The following is a 7,756-nucleotide window of genomic DNA, read 5'->3' as shown; positions in this document are numbered from 1 at the left end:
TTTTTAGCGGAAGACTGAGGTTGACGAATTAAGTTATGACTATTCTCAGGGTATGGTCAAGGTGAAGCAGTTAATATAATCAAATGTGTTACGAGTATTTTTAGCGGAAGACCTAGGTTGATTAATTAAATTATGACTATTTTCAGGGGATGGTCAAGGTGAAGCAGTTAATATAGTCAAATGTGTTACGAGTATTTCTAGTGGAAGATCTAGGTTGACTTATAAAGTTATGACTATTTCCAGGGGATGGTCGAAATAGAGCATTTCATACGAACAACATGTTTTTCGTTGTCTCGAAGTATTAGAATTGCCATAATAAATGTTGCTGTGCTATGAGTAATAATAATGGAAGGCTAAATAAAGACAGCTAATGATATGAAATACACATAAAGTAAGCTCGAAATGGAACATGTATAAGTAATACCAGTGGAAAAGTGTAATCTGTCAATAAGTATAACTGCTATAAAGAGCACTGACGTGATAAGGAAAGTAGGAACACCGATAAAAAGTAAGCCTCCCTTCCGTCAAGAGTCCATTTTCACTGAACTGGGCAACTCCTCGAAAACCATCCTATCAATATTTGCTGAAGTGTTCACAGAGTTTTTATTGTGGCCTTTTGTGATGCTCTTAATTTAATCAAGTGTTCTTTTCTAAATTAAAGAATTGTCAATTATTTTATATACAAACGTGATTATTAAAAGTACAGAAGAAGGGTAATTGTACAGAAATCTTACCCTAAAAAATTATTTAAAACTTTACATTAGATGATAATACACGATATTTGAAGGAGTTATATATATAGATTATGATAAAGAAGTTGCATATTATTTAGCGTTAATTGTATTCTTCAGTTTATCACAAATGAAAGAAACTTTGTAGACAAGCACGTGTCACCTTAGAATGTCAGGTAATGAGTGAGGTCAGCTTTGTTGTTTAGGTGTCAACGACATTCATGAAAATTTTGGTCTAAATGTTTCATTTGGAGATGTTAAACATTCTGTGCAGTAAAATTCTGAATTCTTTTTTTCATCATTACAAACAATACTTTGTTCACAAAAGTGATTGCATAAAATATTGAAAAGCCTTACAGTACGATGTGAATAAAGTATCGTAGACAGTGCACTAATTATAGCGTAACATGCATATCGAGGTGGACAATATTGACATCTTGATACATAACAGAAAAATTCATACATTAATAAGACCATCTACAAAAATAGTGCATTGGTTCTTACAAAGGGATATCGTTAAGGTATAAAACACATTATATCTTATCTTAATATGGCATGCAATTAAACATCACACATAATAACAACACCGTTCACAATAAAATGATTCCTTCTTTAACAATATCGTACAGAGAGAAAAAGCACTAGGTTTTTACCCTAAAATCAAACATAAGGAGATAACAGATTGGTTCTTACCTTACCAGTATCGTACAGGGACATAACGTACTGGGTCTTATCTTGAAATTAAATGTAAAGAGACAACAGATTGGTTCTTACCTTACCAGTATCGTACAGGGACGCAACGTACTGGGTCTTACCTTGAAATTAAATGTAAAGAGAGAACAGATTGGTTCTTACCTTACCAGTATCGTACAGGGACACAACACCATAGTTCTTACCTTAAGAATAATGTCTAGATACACGACACTAATTCTTACTCTAAAATATTTGTATAGTAAACTAACAAACAGCGATCTGTAAGCCCAATTATATTTACTGTGGAAAATATACCACATGTTCTGACGGTACCTTGGTCTGTCTTCTTCAGGTATAACACAAGACCAAGCGTGCAAGGATTATATACAAAAATATATGCTGTTTGGAATACAAGTGGCATTAATATTTACGACCTGCTACTTCTGACCTTAACAACCACATCGAGTTACATAACACATTGGATCTTACCTTATCAGTGACACACAGAGAGACAACACACTTGATTTTACCTTAACAGTGACATCCAGGTAAACAAAACACTGGATTTTACATTCATAGTGGCACCTAGAGAGAGAGAAATCAAACTGGATTTTATATTAGCAGTGATATCCAGGTAAACAAAACACTGGATTAAACCTTCACAGTGACATTCATGTAGATAAAGCACCGAGTTTTACCTTCACAGTGACACTCAGAGAGAGAAATCAAACTAGATTTTATATTAGCAGTGATATCCAGGTAAACAAAACACTGGATTAAACCTTCACAGTGACATTCATGTAGATAAAGATTTTTACCTTGACAGTGACATCCAATTAAACAAAACACTGGATTTGTACCTTCACAGTAACATCCAGGTAGACAACACATAAAGTATTACCTTCGTTTCTGATGACACCCAGATTTTAAAGTAGCAGCAATATCGAGATAAACAACACACGAATTCCTAACACTAACGTTCAGACTGAAAGCACATTGGATTTTACAGTGTTTACATAGTAGCATAATATATTAATTTTATGGAAAATTAAGTTCGAGATAAGCAATACCATATATCTGAATGGAGAGGTCTGTCTTTATATTATATTATCTGGACATATGCTATTTCTTGATATCACAACAAAACATTTCTTTGGTAGGTATTATCGCAAAACGATTATTTATCATTACTTTATAGATTCTTTTATCGTTTCTGTTAAGATAACCAAAAGGTTGTGAATAAATTTTTCAAACTCTTTATGTGTCACGATTTCAAATATTTTCACTCATCCATTTTGTCGTAATTCATAATTTAACGCAATGAAAATTTAAGACAATCCTTATATCTTAGCAACATGAAATCAATACGCTTTTATTACGATATGACTGTTTTCTCAGCAGCATAAGTTCTCTAAAGAATTAAGATTTCAAAGTTGCACGTTTCATATGTTGCTGCAAAATACAGTTTATTAAACATTTACTTGGGCGCCAAAAAAGTTTGAAAATTCCTCCTTCATTTCTACTAATAGAAACGACACATTTATGTTGTGGTTAGGTCTACTATCTGGAGAGGACACACCCACCTGTGGCGTGGTCTACTTATACCAAGTGAGCCATACCTTTCTGTGGCAAGGTCTACCATCTATAGTGATCACACTTCCATGTGGTGAGGTCTACTGTTTGCAGTAGGCACACCTTTCTGTGGCGATGACTACCACCTATAGTGATCACACCTCCCTGTGGTGAGGTCTACCATCTTCAGTGGGTATATCATCCCGTGGCAAAGATTGTCATCTTCAGTGGGCACACTTTCCTGTGGCTGGGTTTGTCATATTCAATGGGAACACCCTCTTGTGACAAGGTTTTTCATCTACCGTGGGCTACAATGACTATCCTGGATGGGTACTGTTAACTGTGGCAATAGTTACTGCCTGGTATAGGCACATGTATTTGTCGCAGTATCTAACACCTAAGACACACATTTAGCTTCAACGTTACTTATCCTTCGACACAGAAATAATTGCACTTACGAAATATACGGTCTGAGAAGAGTATCCTGTGGCAATGTCTGACAAAAAAATCTAGAGAAGAGTACCCTATGGCAATGTCTGACAAAAAAAAAATCTAGAGAAGAGTACCCTGTGGCAATATCTTACAAACAAAAATCTACAGAAGAATACACTGTGGCAATGTCTGACAAACAAAAATCTAGAGAAGAGTACCCTGTGGCAATGTCTGACAAAAAAAAATCTAGAGAAGAGTACTCTGTGGCAATGTCTGACAAACAAAAATCTAGAGAAGAGTACCCTGTGGAAATGTCTGACAAAAAAATCTAGAGAAGAGTACCCTATGGCAATGTCTGACAAACAAAAATCTAGAGAAGAGACCCTGTGTCAATGTCTGACAAACAAAAATTTAGAGAAGAGTACCCAGTGGAAATGTCTGACAAACAAAAATCTAGAGAAGAGTACCCTGTGGAAATGTCTGACAAACAAAAATCTAGTTAATAATTGAAGGCCACGTATACCCTGTTGCTTCTTTGTACAAGTTCCTTGTAAAAGCGTATTCTTCTTTTACATTAGCATATCTACAATTACCTTATGTTTGATATTTCGTAAACGACTATTAAATCAACGTTCCCGCTATTAGAATCTTAGTGCTGTAGCAGGTCTGAAGAGCACTGGCATTAGGTGAAAAGTCTCATTAGAAGGAACTTGCGATAAAGAATTTGTAAATTATCTTCGTGCTGAAAACCAGTACTTAGCAGTGGACATGACGTAATGAAAACGATTATTAGTTTTATTGTGACATCTTTCTTAAAGAGGGAAAAATTGCATACCATAAAACAAACAGTGAATAAGTGTAACATTTGAAGTTCTTGTAAGAAAAAGGCCCAATTTTTCAACAACGTTTGATATTTATCAAAGATCTTTGTAACTGTAATTCAAATGCAATGTAATATGCCAACTAAGTCAATTTTTAACACGTCTCTTCTAAGAAAGGAGGAGTGACATGAAAACAAAAGATGATTTATATAATGTTGATTATACGCTGTGCTTTTCCAATAGAACAATGTAATGTAGACATTAGTGCAGCACCCCGTTAAAAGAAGTTCGGTATTCTGGGAACAATCGAATTTAACCAGTTCATAAAGTAGATAGGAAGAATGGCAGTAGATTAGAAACTACAATAAAAAAGCGTTATATATATATTAGTTCGATTTTCGATTTACATTTTGTTCGTTTAGCATAATAGAGTAAAAAAAAAAGATATAAAGTTCTTATGTGTATAAGTGTGAGCATAGTAATTAAAACAAACATAAGTAAAATCACTGCTGAAGCAATTAAAAGAAAACCGCTCTCTTCTGGAAGCATTATTAACGATTGAAAGCAGTTTACGACATTAATTCAGAAGTATAGAGCGAGTCTAAAGACAACAAACCAGGTTTACTCCCGAACTCCATAGTTTAAAATTATGATTCAGCAAAAGAAACATTATCTTGGTTTGCTGATAGGTTATTAAAATTTAAGTTGCTTAAACTATATATATATATATATACGATTACTTAAACCATACCGTCTGAAAAACTTTGATGATAAAAAAAAATAGTCTAATCCAAAAATGCGAATTTAATATGTTTCGACGTTGTTGCCCTGTATCCATCTATTAATATAAAAGAAGTTATCAGTAATGCCATTGATTCTGTTTATTCCTTAGGGCAAATATTTATTTAGCCAAGACTGGCCCGATAAACACCTACCTATACGATGCTAACTTTCAACTTTTCAGTTTCTGTTTTCGTTTGGAGAAAACTTGCTAAAACAGATTTAGAGGAATATGGTGGTGCTTGTTTTCGTAGTTTTATCTAGAAACAGAAGCTCACAGAGCAACGGTAACGTCCATGTACTGTTTGTAGGGATCCAAGAAACACAAATACATAAGGGATTTGAACTACAAAATACACATCAGTGCATTAACCACAAGGAACCAAAACAAAAGTGAATCAATAGAAATCTTACAAAACAAAAATAAAGAAGAAAACATGGAACCTAACTGGAAGGCTTATACAGTGAACATTCTTTCTAAAAACGTGTCAAAAGACGGGAAAATGCTCGGAAGCACTATTCATCAAATAAGAAATTAACAGGTGGGATTTTTTATTTTCATTTTTACAGTTATGAACGGACTCTAGAACGACTAATATAATTATTATTTTTTATCTGTATAATTTCATATATTCAATGTTAGAGCACAATAAGTTGTAATATAACAATCTCACTAATTAATGTAAACAAACGCCAATATTCATTCATTGGATTTTGTGTGCTTTGGGTAAAACCCGCACCTTCTTTCTAACAAAGCAATGTACGACTTTTCACATTAAAGCACTGTTCAAAAACAGCACATTGTCCTTACAATAATTTATTAACTACTTGTGTATGTAATGTTTGACAACATCTCCACCAACACACACTTGACATGTTTTTTTAAAAAAAAACATTTATAAACTTTTTTCCGTTTATAAGTGCAAGGTGAAATATGAACGTCCACTCACTAAACATTCTTGTTTGCTCGTGTCAGAACGAAGCCACATTAAGCAATCTGCTGTGTCCACATTGGGGAAATCGAACCCCCGAATTTTAGCTCGTAGACTTACAGCTGCCCCACTGGGGGACTAAACATCCTTGTATTTAACTGAAAAGTTTTGTTTTTTGTTACTTCACGTTGGTGTTTCACAAGAACTTACAGTAATATATAAATGTTTCAACAAGTACTAAAACCAAGATGATGGGAAATTAAAAACATTTTTTGACATATACATAAACGTTTTTTGTTGCTTTTTTTTCCTGAGTTTAAAAAACAGGTCTATATTTGTGTTAAACAACGAAAGTACTGTTTAATAACACGAGTCTAAAACTATTATTGAAATATATATGCTAACAATTTTCTACCTGTTGTGCTGCAAACTACCAGAACTACGCTCCAACACTTCCATATTTGTTCTATTCAACACCGTGAACATACTATTCTTTATTGTTCTTTCTCTTCACCGCATTGAACATACTATTCTTTATTGTTTACCTTCAACACATTGAACATACTATTCTTTATTGTTGTTTACCTTCAATACATTGAACATACTATTCTTTATTGTTGTTTACTCTTCACAGCATTGAACATACTATTCTTTATTGTTTACCTTCAACACATTGAACATACTATTCTTTATTGTTTACCTTCAACACATTGAACATACTATTCTTTATTGTTGTTTACCTTCAACACATTGAACATACTATTCTTTATTGTTTACCTTCAACACATTGAACATACTATTCTTTATTGTTTACCTTCAATACATTGAACATACTATTCTTTATTGTTGTTTACCTTCAATACATTGAACATACTATTCTTTATTGTTGTTTACCTTCAACACATTGAACATACTATTCTTTATTGTTGTTTACCTTCAACACATTGAACATACTATTCTTTATTGTTTACCTTCAATACATTGAACATACTATTCTTTATTGTTGTTTCAATTCGATTTCTTGTTCAAAAATTTTGTTCGCGTTTTCTTATTTTTTGTGAAAGATGAAATTAGCAGTTTATCACGGGCTCTTGCTTGGTCTGATTAATTATGCTTATCAGTTTATCAGGTTGTATAATAATTATAGTTTTTAACGACGGAATATTGCTTAAGGACTCCAGATTTTAAAAATGTCTACTCGAACACCTGGAGAAGGCAGTGATGTGAGTAACGATGGAATATATAATGACATACCCCCTACACATCGTGCAGCTTTGCGCTTCACAACAATCAAACATATATTGATACTCCGTGAAGTGTGGGATGGTCCTGCAGTTATGGTTCTGAATGACTTGATTTTCCATTATATCGGTCAAGTTTTTTCTAGTTGTGAGATTCCTATAAGCTACAGCACAGTAGTGAAAGAAGAAATATCAGGTTGATGTTAATACTGTGCTGACAAACAACAGAAAACCTTTTATTGACATAACAGGTAAACAGTTTAGGGCTTAAGTATCGAAGAAAACAATAATATATATTTGCAAAATAAGTGGTTTTTATCACAAAGAATACTGTTTAAACAAATCAAATTCACAGATATTTGGCTTTTAACTTAACCTAATTAAAGCACTATTCTATGCATAAGAAGAACAATTTATCACATTTAATTTGCCCTAGTATAAACCACGACTAACTTCTGCTACCGGATGTTGTGATCTGTTTTTTACAACCACATATTAACTTTTTATACATTGATAAAATTATCGATTTTATATTTATATAAATCACAAGAGAG

Source organism: Limulus polyphemus, unplaced genomic scaffold (assembly GCF_000517525.1).
Source record: "Limulus polyphemus unplaced genomic scaffold, Limulus_polyphemus-2.1.2 Scaffold918, whole genome shotgun sequence".
Classification (NCBI taxonomy): Eukaryota; Metazoa; Arthropoda; class Merostomata; order Xiphosura; family Limulidae; genus Limulus; species Limulus polyphemus.
The sequence above is the reverse complement of the archived record's forward strand: the minus strand, read 5'-3'. Positions refer to the sequence as shown.